This window comes from Tamandua tetradactyla, chromosome 9 (genome assembly GCF_023851605.1).
Source record: "Tamandua tetradactyla isolate mTamTet1 chromosome 9, mTamTet1.pri, whole genome shotgun sequence".
Taxonomy (NCBI): domain Eukaryota; kingdom Metazoa; phylum Chordata; class Mammalia; order Pilosa; family Myrmecophagidae; genus Tamandua; species Tamandua tetradactyla.
In genome coordinates this window covers 12,899,714-12,911,575 of record NC_135335.1, presented here as the reverse complement: position 1 = coordinate 12,911,575, position 11,862 = coordinate 12,899,714, and the positions used below count along the sequence as shown (strand labels likewise).

Here is an 11,862-nt window from a genome sequence, read left to right as displayed (position 1 = left end):
AGAACACATTTTTCTGGGGTGCACGACTCCAAGCCACCACAGTATTTACAGTTGTACCACCTACACCGGTATCACAAACACATAAGGTATTGATTTGCATTTTTCAAAAGGTTTGTATAAATGGTTTCATGCCCTACCACTCTGCAGGTCTTCTTTTTGTTGATCAACAGTTCATATGATGCATATAGCTCTACTTGATTCACTTTTTTATTTTTTTAACTTGGGGAAGTTGAATTTTCCCCCTTTCTCACCATTCCCCCAAGGGGACTTGATTCATTTGTTTTGAGTGTGCGAACTTCATTTTTTTTTGACTGCAGAGTTGATTGAGATAAATTCACATACCGTATAATCCATCCAAAGTATACAAAGTCTCACAGTGGCAGCAGCCAGTTGTGCAATCATCATCACGCTCAATTTTAGGCCACTTTCATTGCTCCAAAAAGAAAAAATAACAACTAGACGTAAAAAGAAAACCCAAACCACCCTGAACCCCTTATTCTCCCCTCTTATTGACCTATAGAATTGGTGTGATACACTTGTTACTGGTGATGAAAGGATAATAAGATATTACTGTTAACTCTGTAGCTTGAAATAGTTACCTTTTCCCCATATATACTCTATTGTTAACACTTTGCACAAGTGTTGTACATTTCTGCCAGTTCATAAAGGAACTTTATTTGCAGTGTTAATCATAATCAATGCCAACTACAGGGATTACTTTGCTTCCTTTCTACTGTTGAAAATAGTTCTTGTATAACTTTGCCCCTTTTATTATTTCCTTATGAAAGTAATTGTGATTATTGTGTTTTTCTTAAGAAAACATTTGATTCTTTTTATATTTGGAATTACTAATCCTTTGTAAGTTATATGATTTGCAAATCACTTCTTTCTGTCTGTGGCTTACCTTTTTTTCTGTGTTTATGATGCATTTTTTTTCATATATTCATCCTCGTGATCATTTCTTAGAACATTTGCATCAATTCAGAAAAAAAAATGAAAAGAAAAAACTCATCCCCTTACCTCTCCCTCTCATTGATCGCTAGTATTTCCATCTACCCAATATATTTTAGCCTTTGTTTCCCCTATTTTTTGTACCCCTTATTACTCCCTTTCATTGATCAGTAGCATTTCCCTAATCTACTAAATTTATTTTAACATTTGTGCCCCCATTATTTATTTATTTTTAATCCATATGTTTTACTCGTCTGTCCATACTGTAGATAAAAGGAGCATATGAGATGTATTTTGAGATGTTGGATTTTTACATTTCAAAGCCAAATGTAGCAATCTTTTCTTTTGTGCTTTTTGAGTCATATCGAATCCTTCTACGCACCACAGTGTTAAGGTCATCTCCTATAATTTTTCCTAAGAATTTTTAAAACTTTTTTTAATTGTGAAATATAATATATACACACAAAAGCAATAAATTTCCAAGTGTGTTTTAACAACTAGTTATAGAACAAATTTTTAAGGTTTGATATGGGTCACAGTTCCCCAATTTTTCCTTTTATTTTCTTCTAGCTGCTCCAAGACACTGGAGACCAAAAGAAATATCTATATAGCGATCCGGCTGTCATACTTGTTTGTTAAATCCTGTCTTCTCTGCTATACTTCTCCTTCTCTTTTTCTTCACTTTTTTTTTCATGAAAAAAACATATATACAAAAAAAGCAATAAATTTCAAAGCACATCATAACAATTTGTTGTAGAACAGATTTCAGAGTTTGGTATGGGTTATAATTCCACTATTTTAGGCTTTTACTTCCAGCTGATCTTAGACACTGGAGACTCAAAGATATATCAGTGTAACGATTCAGCAATCATACTCATTTGTCAAACCCTACCTTCTCAGTATAACTCCACCATCACCTTTGATCTTTCTCCCACTCTTTAGGGGTATTTGGGCTATACCCATTGTCATGGTCAGGTTCATGTGTCAACTTGGCCAAGCCGTGGTTGGCCATTTCATAGGACATTTCATAGAATTAAATCATGATCACTTCAGCTGCATCCACAGCTGATTCCATTTGTAATCAACCAAGGGGCGTGTCTTTTGCAATGAGTGATGCTTAATCTAATCACTGGAAGCCTTTCAAGGACTCGGAAGAGACAGGCTCTTCCTGTTTGGGCTGGTGAGCCTCTCCTGTGGAGTTCATCCAGACCCTCCATCGGAATCATCAGCTTCACAGCCTCCCCTGCGGATTTTGGACTCTGAGTTCCTGCGGTCACATGAGACACTTTAATAAATTTTATATTTGCGAGTGTTCCCTGTTGATTCTGTTTCTCTAGAGAACCCTAACTAATACACCCGTTTTAACTTTTTCATGTTGCAAAGGACTCCTAAGAATTTTAAAGACATATTTTCTATTTTTAGATGTTTAATCCCCCCTGAATTTGTTTATGTACTTGGCGCAAGGTGGAAGCCCTTCTGTGTGTATACATGCATGTTAGAATAGCCTGGGGGGGGGGGTTAAAAATATTGATGTCTGGTACCAAAAAACACCAAACAAATGCAAACATTCTTAACTTTTGATCATTCCATTCTACATATATAATTAGTGATTAGCGGTGTCATCACATAGTTGCATATTCATCATCATGATCATTTTTTGGAACATTTGCATTGGTTTCATATTATTTTAACAATTCTTACGTCTAACTCAAAATTTGTATCATATGCATTCATTAAAAATTTTACCTTTCCCATCCCCCTCCCCCCCCAAAAAAAATATTGATGTCTGGGCCACATCCCAGAACCAAAAAATTCTAAATCTTGCAGGGTGGAACTGAGACATCAGATTTAGAACAAACAGACCATCAAAAAAACCCCAAAACTCCCGCAGGGTGGAGCATCACTGCTCTAAAGTACGTATCAAGAGTCGAATTGCTGGGGTGCGTATTGTATGCGTCTTTACCTATATTGGATATTACCAAAGCGCTCTCCAAAAATGATTCCAACTATGCATGGTCCTGCTGGTACTGCAGGAGAGTTCTGATTGCTTCACATCTGCGACAACTCACGAGCATGACTGTGCCGGTTGAGAGATGAGGAATGTCACCTGAAGCCACAGCATGGTGCTATTGGGTTATCATCCCCCAAATCTGTGCACTCCACATTCTGCTCCTCCATTTACAGGTGTCGCTTCTGTCAAATGTACCTCAGCTCGCTAACACCCTTGGTCTGGGGCACTGGCGGTACTTTTGGTTCTGGATCTCATCTGGTTCCCACTAGGACGCTAAATTCAACCTCGGCTTTAAGGGCGAGGTTCACTGCACAATTGCCTTCTAGGATCCTGGAGTTGGCCGATCCCGTAAGCCTGGACTTTCAAAATGCACAGAAACATTTTAATTAAAAGAGGCTGAAAGCAACAGTTAAAAGGGCAGGTGATGGTGGCTGAGTGGCAGAATTTTGGCCTGCCATGGTGAAGACCTGAGTTCAATTCCCAGTGCCTGCCCATGCCAAAAAAAAAAAAGATAGATAAAAGGAGGCTGAAAATTTGCCAATGAGTTAATCTTCAAATGTCAATCGACAACTGGGAACTTACCAACTTAACAAAAATGCATCCATTCTTTGCTATGTGCCAAGATGTTCCAAGAGTTTCAGAAGAATAAGGAAGTTCCTGCTCTCGAAACAGTCATCTTTTTGGGATTTGGAGATGCTAATGTAAATGAGCCAAAGCTTTGGGTCTCTCAGTTTCAAATTGTCAGCCAAGATTTTAAGGAAGTGATCAATATGGGCTAGATGTTAGGGCTAATTGACCTTGTGACTTCTTTACTGCCCGGAATCTCTAGGAATCTATGTGATGGGAAAGATGTGGTTGAGAACAAAGCATTCTCCTTGGTTTGGTAGGCAACCTCTAAGAGGGCCCCTGATGCTTCTGGCCCCTTGTTTTTCACACCTTTGTGTGGTTCCTTCCCACAATTAACAGGGCTGTGTACACGACTGTGATGGTGTGTGACTTCTGAGGGTGGGTCATAAAAAGCATTGTAGCTTCCACCTTGCTGTGTCTTGAATTTGCCCACAGTTAGCACTAAATATTCCATCACACAGATGGCCTAGGACCATGGACCAGAGTCAGAATGGAAATGCACGATGGTAAGTGGGCTGTAGAGTTTCAGGTCTAGAAGGGCAGGGGCAGTCCAGAGTTTCATTCCCGGGTGGTGAAGGGAACTGAAATCTCCAGAGAGACTGCCTCCTGGCGTCAATCTATGGGTTGGGCCAGGCCAAGCCAGAGGCTGAAATTAATTGCAGTTGAAAGCTGCAGAAGGAAGCTGGAGGTCTAGAGAAGCAGAAGGACCAGGCTTAGTTCTGCAGCCCCTGGAGTGTACCAGGATGCTCTGTTGGCTTATCCTGTTGAAGCAGCAGTGCCCCATTGTCATCATGAGAGCTGGTTCTGGACTAGAGACCTTGAGAATGGAATGGAGGCAGAGGCAAAAACACGCAACCAAGAAGCATGAGCACAGAGGAAGAAAGAGATGGATGAGGAAGAATAACTCTCATTCAAGTCCATAAGCCCAAATTATAAAACCTTGAAAAAAATGTAATGATGCCAGGGCAGCCAACAAAATCAATCATCAGAATATGAGTTTATCCCCAATGGAATTAATCTAATAAAATCATCTGGCAAAGTCTCCAAGTAAGTATGTTTACTTTGCCCAAAGAGATAAATGAATGAATAACTTCCTTAAGAAAAGAACAAAGAGTTCTAAACAGGTCAAAATGAAGCAAGGAGAGGGGGCCAGAGGAAATGCTAGAAATGAAAAGTAGAGTTATTAAAATGAAAAATGAAGTAAGCTCGATTTAGTCAAAAAGCAAATTAGAGAACTGAAAATCAGTTCTGAAAAACCCAAAATGTAGCACAAAAATAGAAAGAGATTTTTTTTTATAAAGAAAGAAACAACAGTTAAAAGCATTAAACAAAGAGAAACTTAACCATGAAAAATAGAAATTCCAGAAGGGGAGGATGAAGTAATTGGATGGAAAGCAAAGTTTGTAGAAGTAAGAGCTGCTATTTTTCCAGAACTTAAGAAAGACACTCCTGATATAAAAGGATTAACTTTGCACTTTGAATACAAAGCAGATAAGTAAAAATAAATCCATCCGAGAAAGTGCAGAATCTCAGGAATAGACAAAATTAAAACACACTAGAAAAAATAACTACTTACAAAGGAATGACAATTAGTCTGACAGCGAACACCATCAGCCCCGGAACACAATGGAATAATAGAGAAAAGAAGCATCAACCTAGACTTTCTAACCCAGTTAAAAGTGAGGACAAAAGGAAGATACTTTCCAATTTATAAAGACTAAGAGTTTATCACTCATTAAAAGAAGCTACTAGTACTAGCAGATGCACCTGGCAAGAAGAAAAATAGTGAATCTAGAAGAAAGGTGTTCTAGTTTGCTAGCTGCTGGAATGCAATATACCAGAAATGGAATGGCTTTTAAAAAGGGGAATTTAATGAGTTGCTAGTTTACAGTTCTAAGGCCAAGATAATGTCCCAATTACAACAAGTCTATAGAAGTGTCCAATCAAAGGTATCCAGGGAAAGATACCTTGGTTCAAGAAGGCTGATGAAGTTCAGGGTCCCTCTCGCATCTGAGAAGGCACATAGTGAACAGTCACGGTTTCTCTCTCAGCTGGAAGGGCCCATGGCGAACAAGGCATCATCTGCTAGCTTTCTCTCCTGGCTTCTTGTTTCATGAAGCTCCCCAGGAGGCATTTTCCTTCTTCAACTCCAAAGGTCGCTGGCTTGTGGACTCTCTGCTTCTCGTGGCTATGTCATTCTTCTCTGCTCTCTCTGAGTCTCCCATTCTCCAAAATTTCCTCTTCTATAGGACTCCAATAAACCAATCAAGACCCACCCAAATGGGTGGAGACATGTCATCACCTAATCCAGCTTAACAACCACTCTTGACTAAATCACATCATGCAGGGAGATGATCTGATTACGGTTTCAAACATAGAGCATTGAATAGGGATTATTCTACCTTTATGAAAATGGGATTTTGATTAAAACATGGCTTTTCTGGGGGACATACATCATTTCAAACCAACACAGAAGGCATGAGAATCAAGACCAGTGGTGAATACTGACATGATAAAAATGTTAGTAAATTTGACTATGAACTAAAAACAAAATATGAAAATATCTTATTTTTGTGTGCTTTTAGAAGAGGTAAAATGAACTCCAGGTAATGACAGCAAGATGATAAGGTGGAGGTAGGGGTGTGTGGAATGGGTAGTTCCAGGGTGCTAAGATCTATGACTTGTATTTTGGACTTTGTTAGAAAAAAGGCAAGTGTCCCTACCTTTGAATCTATTTGTGAGGAATATCTCACTGCTGGAATTTTAAGATCCAACCGTTTGAAAAGCCAGTTCCTCTGTCAAGTCTGTAAAAAGGTGTCGAGAAGCCACATTAGCCACAGAGAGAGAACCCAGATATGTCAGGTCCAAATAGGAAATAAATTCTGGAGCCTGGAACGTGGAGGTCATTTCATTTGCAAAATTGCACAAAGTTTCATCTTTGGAAGTTGAAGGGATCTGAAGTGTCATATCCTTTGCTGTCTCTCCTGTACATAGTTCACCCACAGCTTCTTGGTTTCTCTGCAATAAAGAGTTTCTCAGATAAAAAATACTCTCCTAATCTCCTTCTGCTCATTCCCAAGACTTTTTAAATGTTCAAATCCACCATAGCTTCAAGTAACGTTCCTGAAAATTCTCAAGTAAGTGATCTAGTAGTTTAGAGCAACTTTCCCATTTGGAGACATAAAATCTCTAAAATAAACAGATGCCCGTTTTGGTTAGCAGGTATTTAATGGGCATCTTCTATGTACAAATGTTAGGCCACAAGGTGTGGGATTTAAGAGTAGAGAGCTCTTTTCAGGGTCTTTGGGGTCAAACTGTGAGTTTGAGGCAACATATAAGGGCTTTGGAATCAGATGAGCTCACAGGTCAAATCCCTGCTGCTTCCCAGGCCCAGGGTCCTGAGCACATTGGCTAATCTCTTTGAGACTTCATGTCCTCATCTGCAAAATGAGGGTAATAGTACCCACTACATAAGGCACTGCAAGGGTTAAATGGCAATGCCTATGAAGTACATTACCATGTGCCTGACATGGGGGAGTGCTCAATGAGAGTTTTGTTGTTGTTTTTATTATTATTATTGTTAAGTGGAAACACATAGAAGTGATTTAGAAAAGAATTTATGGTGCTAATAAACTGATGTAAGGTGGCACAATAGTGAGATGAGAGATCTGATGGTAAAACTACTCAGTCAGCCTTTAAACTAGAGGCTATTTCGAAAGTAATAGAAACAAGGGCCTAAGTATAGACAATTTGGAATCTTTGAAAATATGAGTCTGTAAAAGGGAATTTTATAAAGCTTAACAGTAGCTAATTTTTCCTGCTTAATTTAGCTATTTACATATATTTTAGCTTCTGAAATATCCAGCAAAAGCATTTGTGTCATTTTATATTCACGGCTATGCATTTGGTGTGAGTTGAGAATTATAAAGAAAAGAATTATGGGCCCCATCAGGCTGAAGATAAACAATCCTGGCGCCAAGATTACTTGTTGTAAAACTGTTAAAAAACGCTTGTTGTAAAACTGTTCTTATCTGCTTTTTTGCAAAATAGCACCTGTGACCCATGCTCAACACCCACCCCCCTCATCTTACCCCTTAAAAAGCTTTTGCAAACTCAGACTCGGGGCTCTCTGTTCCTGCGTGTTCAGTGAGCCCCACACATGTGTGGAAAATAAACCCCTTGTGTGTTGCATGAGAGAACGTCTCTTGGAGTCCTCCTTTGCGTGGCAAAACTCTCGAATTCTCAAATTCTTACAAGTCCTTTAGCCTAAAGGGTCCTCAATTAGTCATCAAGTATGTAACTACTTTCTTGTTTTCATTGACATGAGAGCTAGTAGATAAAAATTGACCCAGTTCATATGCTACTGGTTTAACAGGTGTTGTTACACATTAGTGGTTTTATATGATTATGAAGCGAGAGCCACAGAGGACCTTTCATTTAAAAAAGGTGAAGGATTTCAAATAATTAACAATACGGAAGGAAACTGGTGAGAAGCAGGAACAATTGTTCCAGGAAAGATTGGTTATGTCCCCAGCAATTATGCAGCACCGGCAGATTCCATTCAGGCAGAAGGATGGCATTTTGGCAAAATGGGGAGAAAAGATGCTGAAAGATTACGTCCGAATCCTGGGAATCATCGAGGTATTTTCTTGGTAACAGAGAGCGACACTACTAAAAGTGCTTATTCCTTCTCTGTTTGTGATTGGGATGAGGTAAGAGGTGACAATGTGAAACACTACAGAATTAGGACACTTGGCAATGGTGGACACTCCATCACAGCCAGAGCACAATTTGATACTCTGCAGGATTTGGTGAAACACTACACAGAGCGTGCTGATGGTTTATGCCATAAGCTGACAATTGTGTGTCCGACTGTGAAATCCTAGACCCAAGGTCTAGCAAAAGCTGCTTGGGGAATCCCTTGAGAATCTTTGTGACCAGAGGTTTAAACCAGAACAAGGATGTTTTGGTGACGTACGGATGGGAGCACAATGGAACCATTAAAACACTAAAACCGGGTACAATGATGCCAGAAGCTTTTCCTCACGAGGCTCAGATCATGAAGAAATTAAGACAGGATAAACTTGTTCCACTATATGCTGTTGTTTCTGAAGAGCCAATTTATCTTGCCACTGGATTTATGTCAAAAGGGAGTTTACTAGATTTCCTTAAGGAGGGAGATAGAAAGTATTTGAAGCTCCCACAGCTGGTTGATATGGCAGCTCAGACTGCTGATGGCATGGCATATACTGAAAGAATGAACTATATTCACCGTGACCCTCGGGCTGCTACTATTGCAGGAGGAAACCTTGTGTGCAAAATAGCAGATTTGAGTTTCGCAAGGTTAATAGAAGACAATGAATATACTGCAAGACAAGGTGCAAAATTTCCAATCAGATGGACAGCTCCTGAGGCTGCACTGCATGGTGGATGTATAATAAAGTCCGTATGTGGTCGTTTGGAATTCTACAGGCGGAACTGGTAATAAAGAGCAGAGTACCATATCCAGGCATGTTAAATCCAAAGTGCGGGAACAGGTGGAGTGAGGATATACAGGATGGCTTGCCCTCAGGATTGTCTAGAATCCCTACATGAATTGATGAACCTTTGCAGGAAAAAGGACCCTGATGAATAACCAACATTGGAATATATTCAGTCCTTCTTGGAAGACTACGTCACCGCTGCACAGCCACAGTACCAGCCAGGAGAAAATGTGTAAGTCAATTAGCTTATTTTATATGCACACAAATCTGCCAAAGTATAAAGAACTTATGTAGAATTCCTCACTATGTACAGGAATCAAAAGAAGAAAATCTTCACTCTGCGCATTTTAAATGGTAAACTGGGATTCCAGACATGGTGGCACAAGGCCACTTCTTTTCCCCCAAGTGTTCAACTCTAAAGTACCAATGATGAATTTTCCAACTTACTTCAGGGTCCAAAGAAAGTATAGCCAAGATGTTGATGAAAGTGGGGGTGATAGGGTGGGCCATGGTGGCTCAGCTGGCAGAGTTCTTGCCTGCCATGCTGGAGACCTGGGTTCGAGTCCCGGTGCCTGCCCACGCCAAACAAACAAAAAAGTGTGGGTGACAGCATGACAATGAAGAGCAGCAGCCTACTGTTTATAAATCCTCTCCTTTCTTCTTTTCTCCGAAACTCAGAATTAAGGGAAAATTATTTATCATTATAGGCAAAACTTGGGATGTAAAAAGTTATATCATAATAAAATCTCAAATCAAGGAACTTCATGGGAGCAAACAATTCCATTCCAATTTTTTAAAATGTCTTGCATTCATTAAGGTGAACAGTTAACATACAATCTTAATACGTACCTCCTTTAGCATGGAAATGGGCCAGATTTTTCGGAAACAAAAAAGGAATATAAGTAGCATCTAAAACTTGATTAAATGCTAGGTCTCAGAAGTGGAATTTGAAAGTGAAATGTTCACAGAACTGGATAGTAGAATAAGTCATTTTTCACTTTAATCATTTTCTGAATAGTTTAATTTAGAATAATGAAGATAACTAGAAAGTGAGTTAATCTTCTGTAAAGTTGCATTGATTTAAATAGAAGACAATATATGGTTGAAATCGCACTGTCCAATCCAAGGGAAAACCGTAATCTTTAGATAACATGAAAGATAAAACCCAGAATTTAAACAACACTTTTTCAAAAAATAGGCTTGGTATTATAGATGTTGCTAATATGTACTTATGGTGAAGGGTGCCACAAATATAAAATATGACTGCCTGAAAATGTGGAGCTGTGTTCCAGTAGCCATGTTTCTTGAAGATGATTGTATAATGATATAGCTTTCACAATGTGACTGTGTGGTTGTGAAAACCTTGTGTCTGATGCTCCTTTTATCTACCTTGTCAACAGATGAGTAGAACATATGGAATAAAAATAAATAATAGGGGGAACAAATGTTAAAATAAATTTAGTTTGAAATGCTGGTAATCAATGAAAGGGCGGGGTAAGGGGTATGGAATGGATAATTTTTTTTTCTGTTTTCGTTTTATTTCTTTTTCTGAATAGATGCAAATGTTCCAAGAAATGATCATGCTGATGAATATGCAACTATGTGATGATATTGTGAATTACTGATTATATGTGTAGAATGGAATGATTAAAATAAGAATGTTTGCGTTTGGTGTTTTTGGATATTTAAAAAAAATGGCTGGATTAGGGACTTGAATGCACTTTTGCTGTTAATGAATATAGACTAAGAGAAAAAAATGTACTTAAAAGAAATATGGGAAAAGCAAATGTGAAATCTTTACAGGTAGGGGGGTGGAATGTAATGTTTAACGCCGATGTCATAAAGTGACAAAATGGCTTTGGAGCACTAGATCTCCTCACTTATCTATTTTCTGAGACTTTTTGAGAGTTATAAGGTATGACTATAATTTTTCTTAGTATACCCACTCCATGAGTGTTATATCCTGAAAATGGCAAAGTTAAGTCTTCACATTTATTCCTATAATCCAGCTTTTATTCAAAACATTATTAAACTCCAGGTTTTAAATTTCTGTATTATCTTACATTCACTTTTTAAATATACTCAATGGTGACTATTTTTTCTCTTTTAGAATATAATCGATTTGAGGGAGAAAACTGATTCTGAATAATAATAGTGCAAAAAAATGTGATAGTTTTGTCCATTTTAAGTGCAGAAGCGACACATGAAGTAAGAGTATTATTTATTGACTAAGTCAGAAAAAATTCCAAAATATGAATTTGAATTGCAGCATTACTGGTTTAAGTGTCTAGCAATGGAAAGACTGAATCTAATAGATAAAAGTCTGGTATTTATGTTTTAAAATACTCAATTTTATAGTTATACTTTAAATAAAGCAATAACACCAGGTTCCCATGTTTTAGGAATGTAATTTTTAACTAGATCATTTAACTGATTGAATCATGAAATATACAATTCTGTGCCCTAGTATCTATTGAAATTCAAACCATTTTAAAATGTGGCAAGTGAATTTCATGCAAGTTGGCAACAGTTCTGCTACTAAAAATTGTGATTGTTTCTTATGTCTCCATAACCTGCTTAGTATTGGAATCCTTTCCCAATAGGGTCTTCCTAGGAAGAGTGCATCATTATTTACCCTTAACTGCTACAACTTGTGACAGCGGATTTTTTTTGACAACAGATTTATAAAGGGTTTTATGTGAACTATGATATTGTAATTTTTCTAAACATTTTTAAAGAAACAACAAATTATATATGTACTAGAGCTCTTAAGGAAAATAAGAGAGGAAA

The 11,862-nt window shown here is 38.1% G+C and overlaps 1 pseudogene; it reads left to right on the top strand.

Annotated features, from left to right (window-relative positions):
* Nucleotides 1–4,063: 4,063 nt before the first annotated feature.
* LOC143645529 (tyrosine-protein kinase Yes pseudogene) lies at nucleotides 4,064–9,308 on the top strand (annotated as a pseudogene).
* The last annotated feature ends 2,554 nt before the right edge of the window (nucleotides 9,309–11,862 follow it).